The sequence below is a fragment of the Tasmannia lanceolata genome, unplaced genomic scaffold (assembly GCF_043159265.1).
Source record: "Tasmannia lanceolata isolate RefF3 unplaced genomic scaffold, GAP_Taslan_0.1 ptg000012l, whole genome shotgun sequence".
NCBI classification, from domain to species: domain Eukaryota; kingdom Viridiplantae; phylum Streptophyta; class Magnoliopsida; order Canellales; family Winteraceae; genus Tasmannia; species Tasmannia lanceolata.
The window spans coordinates 5,861,928-5,878,371 of record NW_027518689.1 but is presented as its reverse complement, the minus strand read 5'-3'; positions in this window follow the sequence as shown (position 1 = coordinate 5,878,371).

Sequence of the window (16,444 nt, the reverse complement as noted above, 5' to 3'; positions counted from 1 at the left end):
AAGACTACTTATCTCAATTTTTGCTTGTACTCAAACTTATGAATTCTACGTAACTGAGGAACTCCTTCTGCTTCTATTCAACTCAACTTTTCATGGGAAGTATTTGCCTCTGACTAGATTGTCTCTTCAAGTTTTCAATCCAGCATACCACTACCCTTACCTTCTGATAAGTCAATCATTTTGCTTGTTGACTTAGCAAGAAAAACGACTTTCACCTTTCTCTAGGCCGCCCTTTCGGGTTTTCAACCTAGCGGATCTTCAGACTCTCATTCTTTTCTTTCTGTTTTTCTTTTCATTCGCCTCGAACCTTTACTTGTTTCACCAGAAGGACTTTCTAGGTGGGCTCGGGTTCAAAAGGGTTGAATTCCTAAGGTTCTAAGGATTTGGACCGAATCTGGTCTAGCCAGACTACCTACGTACCCCAAAAATGGAGGATCAGGTCCGCGTAGTTCGCTTAAGGATTTTTCAAAGAATGGTTTAGCATTTAGCTTCAAAATTTTGAAAAGGGATTTTATCCCAAGGTTTGACCGAACCTGAATTAATCAAGTTGCCTACGTACCCCTGAAGAAATGGGGATCAGGTCCGACGTAGTTCGGGTGCATAAATGCCCCGGATTTATAATGTGTTTGAAAAGAAACATTGGCTTTAAATTGTTGGCCCAAAGGGTTCTCAAAAGGATTTTAGGATTTTGGCTATTAAGGCTCAAATGTCCAATGATGGCCTCCTGATGTATATGATGTACAAGCTCTTGAATGCTGAGGTTCAAAGACTTAGAATTTTTTTTTTTTTTATCGAGGAGTCTGGCGGTTTTCTGGCAAAACTTCAACCACTGTGCTCCACTCTCATCTCAAAGATCTTGGATTTATGCTCAAGATTCCACAACTCCTTGTCCGAAAATCTTCTCTCAGTATTTCATCAGCTCCACAGGATGTCTGATGCTTATCTCTTTAAAATTTTACTCTTCAACTGGATGTCTAAAGCAGATGAAGTCTTGCTTTGCTCAACGACAGGGCATTCCCCTGGTTTATCCTTATAGGATCAAGCAAGACTACCTCAAACCCCTCTAAACAGGTTTATCAATTCTTTGCGCTCCTTAGGAGATAAAGTTTTTCCAATCCATTTCTCCCGAATTTCGGATTTCGATACCACTATCAATGGCTTCGATTTCTTCTTTAAGTGGCTATGCTCGACGCTCTTCCTCTCGTTCGACCATCTTTCAGATCTCGAGGTGAATTTCATCTGCATTCTCATCCGAAAAGGGGGTCTTGTAGTTGTTTTAAACATTTAATCCAAGAGTGAATCATAAAAAATTGAAGATACAGACTCAAATGCTTTATTGAATTGAAATACTTTGAAGTACATAGATGACTTTGAACGCGCCTCAGTAGGCTCTACATTGAATTTAATCAAAAAGCTAAACACCGACTCTGAACGAGAAAGACTGATTGACATGACACATTTTCTTTTCTTTTTTTAACATCAACATAACTGAACTTTTTCAACTTAGAAAGAAGAAAGTTGATGTACGCTCAATGAAAGACAAATCTAAAAACACAGGACACTTATTCCAAGGTAGTGAACTGGTACTGAAAGCTTATAGGTGATACACCTTTCCTCATGATAATGATAACTATAAAGTTCAATCCGGGAGTAGAAATCCCAGAAAAGGCAACTCCACAAGGTCTAGGTTAAATGGGGCAACAAAAGGCTTATGTTGACAATGTGGGTAAAACAATAGACTGCCTGGATCAAGTATGATTAGAAATAGTCAGTCTTTAGAAAAAATGGTCTTTCGCTAAACATAGACTCTTGACTTGGAAGCACACACTAGATCAATAGTCATGGGATAAAGATTCTGAACAAATAGAGATATGAGTAATCTTGAAACACACCACAGGGTATTTTATTCTGAAAATCAAAGAGATACTGTCTATGAAGGTTAAAGCAAAATAGACAGTGATATTATGACCTACATCAACAGGGTTTCAATGAATTCTCAATCCACACCTTGAAGTCTCATTTGAGTATAACTGCTCTTCTTTTTGGGAATGAAAGAGTCAGGAACGATAAACATCCCTAATCAAAATAAATTTCGATCTCAGCAATGATCAAGCACTCAAAGAATACAGGTAAGATCAAACTTTCCCATTAATGATTTCGATATGATCCAAGGGTAAAAGATATATGATAGGTAAACATGGATCAATGAAAAATCAATGGCTCAGATAATAGACCATTGCCATAAGAATGACAAAAGTAGGGTCAAAGACCAGATCTAAAATCTGAATGATGGATATCAACAACTGTACGATCAATATGAGATGAGATAGCATAAGATTGCTTTCAACGGATGGATCATGAATGACTAATCCTACGAGATCTTTGGAAATGAATATGATTTACATCCTAACCCCAAAGGAAAAGTTTTTTAATCTTCGCACATTTTATCAGTGTTACCTGAAGGCATCAACCCTAACCCTAATCTAGCGGAGTGGAGAGAGGATCTCGACTCATGACTTTGTTTGTGTACCTAGGACCGATCGTAGCCATTGGAAGATGGACTACGGCCTAATCTAGACACAAATGGGCCTAATCTAGACACAAATGGGTAGGATATCCTAAACTAGGCTCACACACACAATTGGGTAAGATATCCTAAACTAGGCTCACACACGTGATGCACATGTGTTCGTATACTACATGCATGTGTGGGTTAATCTAGGGGTAAGGCCAAGAGTTCCCTTAGCGCGAATCCATGTTCGATATACTGTACCAGTGTCCGGCGTATCAGTACGTGAAAAAGAGATCCGTTTACGTACCATAAAGGTACTAGGCTAAGGGTGGAATGCTTCTCTAGCACAGAGGCACCAGGTGATGAAATCCCAGTCAACCATGCTAGATAACACTCCGGGTTCCTAAAATGGGACGTGTGTTCATGTGAGATGCAAGGGTTTAGATGCAAGTGATGTAAGTGTGTGCAATAAGTTCGCGCAATCTATGATGCCTTCAGGTTTTGTTAGATTAAGTTTGAGTAAATGTGATGAGAAAATAAAGCATACAAACTAATCTAACAAGCATAAAAGAGATAGAGTTTTCATGAGCCAGTTAAAATAGATTCAAATGAGTTATCCTTTGGAATTGTAATGAAGTTAGGTGGTCCCCAGCAGAGTCGCCAGTCTGTGGGACCCGATCCCGCGAGAGGGGTGGTGGCGCGAGAGCCGCCACGCACTATCTCTTGGTCTCTCGTACCCACGCGATTGGCGTGTGCCTTTTATTATTAATTTTAATTCATCTTTTATGTGAACTTGGGATCACTAAGGCAATCCGAATTCCACACAAAAGAGACTGACAGAGTCGCCACCTAGATGTGGGATCTAGGACCCATAATTAACCAGAAATCTAGACTCGCTACCTGGTTACAAGAATGGAAGGTATGGGGATTTATCCACCACATGCACCATTCCTGCCCGATAATCGGTCTTCAATTCCAAAAGTTAACTCTTTTAAATTCATTTTTAATGGCTCATTCAACTCTCTGTTAATGTGCTATCTATGTGACATGCATCCTATGATCTAATTTCAATGTGAATCCTAAATGTGTATCTTGATTTCTTAATTGGTTTGGATTCAATCTAAGTGAAAGTTCTCCTAAAATTCTAATTTCATGGAAAATCCTAAGTGATTTGATTGTTTCAACAGTTTTAAAAGTGATTAGCCCGAGTCCTCAGATGGTCTGGTATTCATCCAAAGAAGCCTACGTATCCCCGCCTCCACGAGAATCAAGGCAACGTAGTTCTTCGCGCCTATTCTAAGTTATGACGCCTAAGACACCTAGCCCTCTATCCTAAACTCGATCTAAAAGACCGGACCAATTATTAAAGTTTATTGTACGATTATTTAAATTCCAGTGAATTGTGAATTTTAGGACACCCTATATGCCCTAACTAAATGCAGATTAGCCCTACGCTGATGCAGGTGGTTCTTACAACCTATGTGTGACTAGGCTGTATTTCTTAAGGAAAACCAAGGGTGGACTAGCGTATCATACTCTAGTCATCACTCGGCGATGTGGATCGCCGACTGACCGGACGGAGGCGCTCCTATAACTCTAGGACAGACCCCTAACTCTAAAACAAGCACACAACAAACAAACAATCAAATAACCTATCAAAAGAAAAACCCTAACTCTAAAACTCTCTATCTATGAGAAACTCCTAACTCTAGAAGAAGATCTTTTGAAAACAAGATTTTAAAGGTTTTTTAAGAAGGTTTAAAATAGTTATTTACAAAAAAGTTTGGCTGGACTTGGGATGTAAATCCCAAGCTGCACTACGTACCTCGGAAGAGGATCAAGCCAACGTAGTTCGAAACGAACTCTCAAACTACGCTTCTAAAAGAAACACTCAACACTTTAGATTTTTTTTAAGGTTTTTGATGTTTTCAAATGTTTTTTGAGTTTTAAATTTCTAATGTTTTTGGATTTTAAAGCTTTTCCAATGCTCAGGACCTTAAAATATTTTTAATCTTAAAGGGAACACGCAAGTAATACCACAAACTAGGGCAAAGCCCTAAAGCAAAAGGGGAAACCCCGAATAAGCAACTAGCGCCTCAAAGAGACAAACCACAACAAGAAAGATAGCGTCCCAAGAAGAGAGAAAATGGTCCAAGATCCTAAGCAAGCAAAGCTCTAATAAGACTGAGTTAGCCTCTAATCAAAAGCGAAGTAATCAACAACTCTAAAGGAGAAACTCCGAACTAACAACACTAAAGAGGGGAACAAATGAGTCAGAGACTCTCTAATACTACAACTTAGAGGAGGAATGAGTCAAAGACTCCCAAATAACGCCAACAGAAGAACCAATGAGTCAAAGACTTCCTAGTAGTACAACAAAAGAACGAATGAGTCAAAGACTCTCTAAAAGAAATGGAAACATGAGTCAAAGACTCCAATAACACCAACTAAAGGATAGATGAGTCAAAGACTCTCTAAAAGAAAAGGAAACACGAATTTGCACATTTGGCAGAGGTAAAACACCCAGCCGGGCCGGACAGCTACCTAGCCCTAGGGTGCAACAAATGTGCAACCCAATACCCATAAGGGTAGGGGTATGAAGCCAAGCCGAGTAGGGCGTTCTTCCAAAACCAAACGGCGCACAAAGAGGACTAACGAGAGAATGAGACCGGGCGGGTCTCCCAAACACACACAAAGATGAAGGTGCTTTAGAGATTTTAAGATGATTTTCACTTAATTTTTATTTTTTTAATGGATTTTACCAATTTTTAACCATATGAGTGATTTTACAAGTGAAGCTGTTGCAAACGAACTCGAAATGAGTTGAAACTTCTCCACCAACAAGATATGATGAGATGTAATTTACTGGAAGATTTTTACAGATTTTTACATTAAACTCATATTTAATATGGATTTAAAAATTAATTAACCAGATTGCAAAAATAACACATAAACTACTAGAAATAGATATCTAAATTCCATGAAATTTCTACAGTAGTAAGAGATAAGTGAAAATAGCATGCTGTGAGATTTCCATGAATTTAGAAAAACTATTTACTATCAGTTTCGGATTTTTCAAATTTCAAACCAGATTATGAATTAACACTACAGCTCATATGAGACAAGATCCAAATCACTTGAAAATTTTACAGAAGCAAGAAGTATAGAATTTAAGACTACTGTAAAACTTTGGAGAATTTTATCTGTGATTTGACGTCAGTAACAATTTTCCCAAAATCTGATAATTTTCAAAGAATGCGTAAAATAATATACCAAACAAAATCCAAAAATTCTCACAAATTCATGGTAGAATGTATCATTATCATATTATTTTCCCACGAAATTTCATTATTTTTGGAATCTGTTTAGTATATCGTTTAGTTTTCTTTGTTAAAAATCATGCAAAAATCCGAAAATATACCAAATAATTCTAAAAAAAATTCCGAGAACGGTGTACCTACCTGTGATCGAAATCCTCGCCGAATCCGAGAGCCGAAAAACTCGAAAATTCCGCCTCCGTGCGATCGCTTCCGCTTTCTTTCTCTTTTTGCTTCTTTTTTGTTTCTTTTTCTTCTTTTCTTGTTTCTTTTCTTTTTTTTTCTTTTCAACCCCTCATAGCAACTTTGTTAGAACACATGATAGAAGAGAAATGAGTTCTCCTTCTCTTACTCACCCTCATTGAACCATTTATAGCAAAGGAATGGGAGGGTGGTGGCCACCATTGTGGACTTATTCCATGGTAGGTGGCCACCATTGTGGACATATTCCATGGTAGGTGGCCACCATTGTGGACATTGAATTTTGACATGTGTGTGGCCCCATGCATGTTTTTTAAAGTCCTTTTGAGTAGGTAAAAGATAATCCAAATGGGTCCCATATGTGACCAAATTCCCAATTGTGCATAAAATCATATGCCCCACTCCAAAGTATGATCGGAACCGTTCATTTGATGGGCGACAATGTGATTTAATTTGTGCTCCGCTAATCAATCCTATGGGCTGATCCAAGCCATCCAATAGATCAAAATGTGAATATGTTACCCCATTTTTAAATCACTCCCATTTGATGATCCGAACCGTCCATTTGATGGGCGACAATTGATGATCTTGACCGTTCAAATGGTGGGTCGCAATGTAAATTGGTTGTGCCCCTTTAAATCATTCCTCTATGACGATCCAGACCATCCAATTGATGGGTCCCCTACCTAAGTAGGTTGTGTCCTCCTAAATCATTTCAATGGGCTGATCCGAGTAACTCAACCTGATGATCGTAACAAAATTGGTTGTTAAAACGACTTCTCTGAGATCTTGACCGTTCTCTTGATGATCATCTTTAGGTGTTGGATCGAAGTAGGTTCAAAACTCATTTTTCACTAAAACAATGCGCGGGCCACCCTGTTTGATCCAAATCTAAACAAATGCTCAAGACGGGCCCATCAATCGGATCCAAATTCTCTCTTGCTCGGATTCTTGGGAATAATCTCTCTCAACACTTAACGGAAAAGTGCGAAACATGGCGGAAATGATTGAACGGGATTTCGCCCAAGCATAACGAACTTGGGTCCGGTCAAAATGGGGTGTCTACACCTATGCAACCTTCAATTTCTCTTTAGTCTTGGTCTTCAATTGATCTTCCATTTTGTGTATACTTGTTTGAGAGATGATGTGAGCTTCACTTAGCTCATTTGTCCATTAGTTGGTTCATCTTCAAGCATAGGCCAACAAGGTGTGTGCTAGTATGATTTGACTTGTGTAGGACCTGTCTAAAGCACAACACTCAAGGCAGATGATTAGTCCATAAACGACTAATCAATTTGCGTTTGTTAATCATCAAAACAAGGTGATTGAATGAACCCATGGGGAACCCTTGGGCTTACAACACGTTCAAGATGTTCACTCAAGCAGAAGAAGTCTAAGGAACTGCAAAGACAATGACATTCCAAGAAGAGTCAATAGTATACACTTTAGAATGTAGTTTGGAGCCCTCTTGATTTTATGTTTAAATGCACTTTTAATAGGTTTTCAAGTAATTTTCATACCTAAGTTTTAATATCTTTGAAAATCATTTGCACACCCAAATATGTGTTTGAAAACCTAGGACTAAAGCCCAAAGACCAAAGCCCAAAGCGCCTGGATTTTAAATTTAAAAATGGAATTTTACTCAGGGCCGGTTGACAGGGCGACCGCGGGATGCTACCTGGAATACCAGGACATCTCGAATTTTATCGGGCCGGGCGACCGGGCCAATCTAGTCGACCGCAAATTTGTTTTCTGGAAATTCAGAAAACATCTAGGTTGGGCTTGGCAGACGACCACGATAGTATTTTTTTTTAGCCGAATTTTTATTCAAACAGATTGCCCTGGCCGAGCGACCGCCCTAGAGCCAGTCGACCGCGCCGGTATGAAATTTGAAATTAAAAAAGAGAGCCCGATAAGGGCGGGCGACCACCGTGGCTTGGAAATAGGGCCGTTGGGGCTTGCGCAGGTTGACTTTTTCGACCCTGTATTTTATAGTTTTACCCCCAAACGATCATATTTTCCTGTGGATTATATATACACTATCAAAACCTTTCTAAACGACCTTTTGTAAGATCAAATCTTATCTTCTTGAACTTAAACTTTTATATGAAAGGTTAAACCTTTTTTAACTCGTATTTTTACATTCTTTCAAGAGGATCTCCATAGGCTTTACATTTGTAGCCATTCCTTAGAGAGATTGTAAGCTATACAAAGTTTGTAATCCACCTATTAAGAGGCAAAGAGAGTTCTTCATTTTATTTCTTCATTTTATTCTTGTGGGTCTCCGATTTGGCCCGTTAACAAAGGTAAATCATTTGTAAGAGGAAGGGTTCCTCACAAGGCTTCGTGCAGAATGGGTTGGTGCCCTTTGGAGTTAGAAGGAGAAGTTGTATGTACGGCTTGGTGATTCGCCATTGAAGAATCTCAATCTTAGTGAAGCATCCAAGGAGGAATACTTGGAAGAGTGGAGTAGGTCTTGTGATAGACCGAAATACTATAAAAGTCGTGTGTTCCTTGTGATTGCTTGTGATTGCTTTCTCCTTCTATTTGCTCTTGGTGATTGGTAATCTCTAACCCTATTTGTGTTTATGTTTTATCTTAACAAGGGTTAGTGAATGTATGATAAAGTAAGATCTAAACCCTAGCTTTCATCATCCTGTGAATGTATGCTAAAGTAAGACCATATTCGCTTAATTAGGAAATTAATTTAATAACCCATTTAATTAAGCCCAAAATTTTAAATTGACCAATTCACACCCCCTCTTGGGTTGTCACACCTGTATTTCATACACTGGCAACCGTTTCCCACAGGCGACACATGGCGTGCTTCATAGAAACTTCAACAGGTGCATACTGACATTTCTGGTCCAATGAGAACTCCATCGTTGGGCAACAATAGATACTTCATCCTGTTTATTGATAACTATACCCGAATGACTTGGGTACATTCTCGAAAGAAAAATTTGCGGTCTTCCGAATTTTTCAAAAGATCAAGAAGCTCGTGGAGAACCAAAGTGGTTGTAAGATTTAGACACTTCAGGAGCGACAGAGGCACCGAGTACAATTTTTCGAAATTCAATAAATTTTGTGAAGGGGAAGGTGTACATCGCCAACTCATCGTCGCATACACACCATAGCAAAATGGCATTTCTGAGAGAAAGAACAGAACAATCGTGGATATGGCCTGATCCATGATAAAAGATAGAGGTATGCCAAACAATTTTTGGGATGAAGTAGTTTATACTGCTATTTATCTATAAAATAGGAGCACCACTAAAGTTGTTCCAGAGATGACCCCACTTGAAGCATGGTCTATACACAAGCCCTCGGTCACACATCTGAATGTATTTGGTTGTATTTGCTACATGCACATTCAAATAGAAAAAAATGCACAAGCTAGAAGCAAAGGCAGAAAAAGGCATTTTCTTGGGTAATAGTTCTCAATCCAAGGGCTATAGAATATTCAATTTGTAAACTCAGAAAATTATGGTGCACAGAGATGTTACATTTGATGTAGAGGCTTCTTGGAATTAGGATGAAAACAAGGAGGAAAAAAGTTTGACGGTAATTTTAAAATTTCAACAAAATGAGGAATCAAGCCAATAGCCAAGTCAAGATATTCCGACCCAAGAAATTCACAGTTCAGATCCAGATTCCGATGAGTCGTATCAAAGCTCAAATGAATCATCCCCGGCAAATTCACGGGGAAGTGGTGAATCTTCATCCTCTGAATCTCAACTGAGAAGGACATGACTTTTGTCTAAGATATACGAAGCAAGTTCAGAAGTTTGAGAGTCATGTCATTATGCTGTTCATGAACCTACTGGTTATGATGAAGCAGCTCAGCACCAAGAATGGTTGCTTGCAATGAAGGAGGAGATAAAAATAATTGAGAAAAAATCAGACATGGGATCTGGTTGAGAAACCAGTCCACATGGATGTTGTTGGAGTTAAATGGATTTATGTGAAAAGTTTCATTATAATGAAATTTTTGCCCTAGTGTCAAGACAAGATATTGTGAGAACCATCCATGCACTTGCATCACAGAAAGGATGGAAGATATAATAGCTCAATGTGAAATCGGCATTCCTCAATGGTTATGTTGAAGAGGAAATTTATGTTGACCAACCGCCAGCCTTTGTAGCTAAAGGTAAAGAAGAGAAAGTCGTAAAGCTCAGGAACGCTTTATATGGCCTTAAACAAGCTCCAAGAGCTTGGTACAGTAGGGTTGATTCCTATTTCCGTGATTGTGGCTTTAGGAAAAAGCGAGCCCACACTTTATATAAAGGCTCAAGGAACATCTAACATCTTAATTATCTCCATATATTTTGATGATCTGATTGTTACTGGAAGCAGTTCCACTATGATCACATCATTTAAGGGAGATTTGAAGAAAGAATTTGAGATGACAAATCTTGTCTTAATGAGCTATTTTCTAGGTAGGGAGATCAGCCAAAAATAATGAAGGCATCTTTATTTTCCAAAAAAATATGCTAAGAATTTACTCAAAAAATTCAAGATGGAAGATTGCAAGGCTATCACAAGACTTAAAACCCCACTGGTTCCCAATGAAAAATTAATGAAAGAAGATTGCTCACCCAGTGTAGATGAGAGACTGTACAAAAGCATGATTGGCAGTTTGCTGTATTTGGTAGCAAGTAGACCGGACATCATGTTTGCAATAAGCATGTTGTCCATGTTTATGCAGAAGCCAACACAACTACATTATGATGCTGCCAAGAGAGTACTCAGGTATGTCAAGGGTACCACTAATTTTGGCATTCAGTACAAACCAAAAAAAATGCAGATTTGGTTGGCTACACTGATAGTGATTGGGCTGGTTCACATGATGGCATAAAAAACACATCTGGTTATATTTTTCTTTTGGCAATGGTGTATTTTCATGGTTGTCCTAAAAGTAGGAAGTATTGATCCACTGTAGAAGCTAAATACATAGCAGCTTTTGTAGACAAGCAACATGGGTAAGAAGAATTCTTAGTGATATGGGTGAAATTAAGGAAATGCCTACTAAACTATATTGTGATAGCAAGTCGGCAATTGTGATTGCTAAAATGCCAGTTCAGCAGAGGAAAACCGAACACATCAAAATTAAATTCCACTTTCTTAGGGAAACTGGAAGCACAGTTGAAATCAATCTCATCCACTGCAGCACCGAGGATCAGGTTGCAGATATTTTTATCAAGGTACAACCAAAAGCAAAATTTAAAATATTAAGGAGCAAGCTGGGAATGCATGGGAAGACCATCAAGGAGGAGTGTTGAAAGTAATGCTCCACCCACCATAATTTCTTTTGTCGATAAAAAGAGCTAATGCTGCGACCTACCCTCAATTGTTTTGTAATAAAAAGGAGGCTAAAGTTTCTCAAAAAAAAAGTGGCTATTCCTTCTTTAATTTGATTAGTAAAAAAAAGTGCTTATTGCTTTGCTATATGTGTGTGTGTGTGTATTGTAATGATGAAATATATGAACGGGGAAATTCTATCAAATGAAAAGGCTCCTTGAGTTTCTCATTCCTCAATGTGTGTATACAGTTTCATTTTCTTATTTTATTCTTTCTGCATGAAATTGCACAATAATTTTGCACGAGTATAATGCACTACATATCCTACAAGAACTTTCTCTTTTTCTTTCAAATATTTAATAAAGTCATGATCATTTTTCTGATATTCTCTCTCTCTCTCTTCTCTCTTTTTTTCTAAATATTTAATATAGAGATCATTTTAAGGGATTTGTTAGGCATTTTCGCAAAAACCATTTCACGGCTCACTTTTGACAACGGCAACTCAATTAAATGAACAAGACAAAATCTGTTAAAAAGTTAGTATGTGTGGCTGTTCTCTCTTTCAACAGTAAGCGATGCAAAAGTGAGCTGCGAAATGGATTTTTCTGATTGGTAAGCTGTGGTTACGCGGGGACCCCTACCGGTATATTGTCCAAAGGAAAGATTCTACAACCAGATGCGAACAAGCACCATCCCAATGACAAAAGTGCAAAGATAGGGAAAATCTAATGACCCAAATGATCCAACAACACTATTGAACATGAGCTGATTTTGATCGGTTTGCTATGGGCGCTAGAGAGCCCATGAGACTTTATTTTTGGGGACTTTGCTGAGGATCTTTGGCTTCTCGAATCTCTTCTTCAGTGGGGGGAATAAGCAGCTAAATTCTTAACTATAGCTTTAGTATCCAGCATCTAGTTCGTATTGTTACTTCCCTAGAGGTTGGATTCTTTGTGCTTGTGCTTTGATCCTCCTCTTCAAATGTATCTTCTTCTCCACAGGTATACTCTTCATATGAGGAATTGTTAGCCCAAGGGTTCCCATTGGTTCAACTAATCACATTTTTCTTGTTGTTTTGATGTTAGCAAACCTAAATTGATTAGTCTTTATGGACTAATGTGTTGCCTTAGAGTATTGTGCCTTAAACATGAACTTCACATGTGTCATATCGCCATTACACAATACAACACAACACATGGCTTGAGGATCAACATGCACAAAGGAACTGAGAGAGCTTGCACATATTGGAGACATCGTCCTTGGAAGATGTCAAAGGATAGAGCTCAAGTTGAGGATCCCACAAGCAAGCCTAGCATATGCAAAAAAGAGCTTGGAGATGAACAAGCATTGGTGACCTATCTGAAGCATTCAATGTGAACAAGATTCAAGAAGAGAAGTCACATGTACCAAAGCCATATCAAGTGTTCACTTCTAATTCCAAGAGCCCAAAGACTTTTGAAGCCAATACGATAAATGTGCTAAGTAGTTTATCTTTCTAGATTGTGTTGGAGATCTTTTTCATGTGGTTTTGCATTTAAAAGTGTTTTTCAAACCATTATCAAAACCACCTTGAAACCTATTTGAATTACGTGGAAAATCATTTTCAAAGGTCATAAACTTAGTAAAAAAAAAGTCCATAGCTCAAGGAATCAAAGCCCAAGTGCCAACCAAAGTTTACAAATGAAAAGAAATGACATTAGCACTTGAATTATGAAAACAACAGCTTAAACATGATTTAATAAGTCCAAATAATTTTCAAATATTTTGAAAATATTTTTAACAGATAGATCTCATCATTTCCATTCAAATCAATTGTAAGAGCGTCATAATCCGATAAGAAACGAGTGAGAAACTAATTTTTAAAGATCATGGCAAAAAATTATTTTTGCAGCCGCGGTCGACCGGCGCACTCAAATTGCCATTTTTTAAAATTCCAGATGCCCTCCTTCCGGGAGACTGTGCGACCTCGATCGACCGGGATAGTGCGAAAAACTAGCCGTTGGGGCTTAACGGCTAATTGCTTTTTTTATCTGTTTGGGATCTTTTCTTGTCCAAATCAGCCCCAAACAGTCATAAATCATAATGGACTATAAATATAAGGTTTTATCATGGATTCAAGAGCTTTTGGACTTACTGAAAACCTCATTTGAGCTTAAACCTTCAGATCCATTAGTTTTCTTCAAGAGGGGTGAATTGGGTTTCTTCTAAAACTTTATGGATTTAAAAACTTTGTTTGCACTAGTTTTAGTTTGATTAGAAAAATTAAGATATTTAGCTTTACTTGGTGAATGATTAAAGATTACAAATATAATGCAAATCCCACAACAAGATAAAGGATTAGGATGAGTGGTTTCGTTTAGGCTTTTTATCAAACACTTGGTGGAACCCTAATTGATCTACTGTCTTTAGTTCCTTTGACAAACAATTTGTGGATGGTTCATTCAAGTAAAACAAAATTAAGAATAAAGTTCAACCACAAGAGTTAAGCACTTACTACAAGAGTAGAAAGGAAGAGACAAGAGGCTTGACACAAGGGTTTTTATAGTTGTTCGGTCTTAAACTCAAGACCTACTCCACTCTTCTCAAGTTTGTCTCCTTGAGGATTCCACTTGTCTTCTTCTAAGGAACTTAAATACGGCGTTCCTTCCACCAAGTACAATCCGAGCGTCCAACCTCCAAGGGTCTTAAATACGGTGCCCTTTGTTGCCAAATACAATGAAGAGAAGAAGTAACAAGCTCTCTTGCCTCTTTGTAGGCTAATACAATATAAAGCTCATAATACACTCTCAAAGATGATTACAAGTAATGTCTAATCCAATCTCAAAAGAATTCCTCAAGATCAAACAACAAGTGAGATGTAGAGAGATTTTACCCAAAAATAATGGCCAATGATTTTCAAGGGTTTCTTAGAGTTGGAACATGTTCATCATTTTGGTTTGAACCCATACAATGAGTATATATAGAGTCTCAACATAATATGACCATTTTGGGGGTATTTCGGTCATTTTCGGGTCGAAAAATAACTAGCCGTTGTAGCCACAACGACTACATTTTTTGTGTTTCAGGTTGTTTTCTCGGAGCTCCGAGAAATGTCTCGGAGTTCCGAGAAACTTCTCGGAATTCCGACTGGTTTTCCATCAATCTGCTTCCAACTTGTAAAATTCATATCTCCCTCATTTCTCATCGGATTTTGACGTTCTTGTACTCTACGGATATGAGAAAAATGAGAGCTATCTGTTAAAAATATTTTCAAAAATATTTAAAAATATTTTAAATAAGTTTTGATAGGATTGAATTGCTGGTCCAGATTGTTTCTTCGGAACTCTGTTTTGTTCAATGCTGTGTTGAATGCCATATGGGTCTAACATATTGGTACACCACCATGGCCATTCACTTATCCATTTAAGTCCTTAAAGGGTGTGTTAGTCTCTTTGAAAAATATATTTTTAAGGAGTTTTATGATGTGCCCTGATAAGAGAAAACACAAGAGAGATAGGTGATACAATCTACCATTTTTACCACTCTCTTGAATGAACTCTTGAGGTAGCCATTGCTTGATCTTCTCTTTGAGTGCATGGCTTGCTTTGGGATCTTCAAGGTTGAGCTTCTTATCTTGACACCTTCCACGGATGATGCCACCATTTGGTTCAAGCTCATTTGCAAGTTGTTGATCCACAAGCTTTGGCCTTCATTGATATTCCTTTGTTTGTTCAATGCTTTGAGATGACTGATGTTGAGCTTCTCCTTGGTTGATGCTCCAAGGTATGATTGATCCAAGTATGCTTTAGCTCCTTTGCATTGCATTTGGTCCATCTTCAAGCATAGGCCATCAATGGTGTGTTGGTGCTATCATGGATTAACCTGAGAATTTCCTGTCCATAGCACAACACTCAAGGCAAATAATTAGTCCATAAACGACTAATCAATTTGCGTTTGTTAATCATCAAAATAAGGTGATTGAATAAACCCATGGGGAACGCTTGGGCTAACAATCTCCCCCTTTCTTATGATGACAAACGAAATTGATTAGACAGGTGGGAGGAACCTCTTATGAGGATTATATAAACAAGTTAATTGATACTACTCCCCTTCAACATATGCATGAGTTATATTCACAAGTTATAGTACAAGAATGCATATGATTATGAATCTAATCAATTACACAAATTCTCCCTCTTTTGGCATAAGCAAAAATGAAGGATTAACAGTTAAGCCCAATACAAAGCATGAAAGATATTCAATGAATATGGATGCTCCCACTAACTTCCTATCATGAATACAAGATAAACAAGGTATAGATTCCATGGTAAGAGAATATCAACATAGAAACAAGATACCAAACGTAAATCAATCTATGTTGGAGAAAAAGCAAAGAGACATTTCATTTTAGCTCAATTTTGGGTGTATGTGAATAAACCTAATGTAAATCAACCCTATGACCCATAAAATAATACATGATATAAAAATATAAAGCTCATAATATACTTATCATGAAAGATAAACAAGCAAGTTAAAAGTTTAGCATGATAAGCCCCCTTTTTTTGAATTCCTTATAAAAACTTATCATGAGGTGATGTGTAGTTATAGACTAATCATGATAAGCAAGAATACATATTTTTCAAGTTAAATTATTCTTTTAAATTGTCATGCATAGAAATGAACATTTGATCCTAATATGGCATGACAGTGAGCTCTATCATGGATATATGGATAGCCAAGAGAGAAAAGACATGATAACCACTCAACTTCATAGAAATTAGGATGAGCAGGTGTAATATATTTCTATGAGTGATGATCAACAATGATATTAAGGTTTTAGCACAAAATTCAAAAAGTTGATCATGAAACCCTTTTTTTTGTTAAAGATATGCAAGTTAAAGCACAAATATATGGGGAATATCAAAATGGACAATGCACACAAGTCATTATGGTCCATATGATTCTAATATAATACTAGTAAGCTCTCCTCCTTTGTCTGTCATTGGCCTTAGGTGAAACCTATATGGCAAGGTATGACATGACACAATAGGCCAAAGGCATGAAAGTGAATACGTGGCCAACAAAGAAACTTATCATGATTATATATACTAAATAACTTTAGAAACACATCATA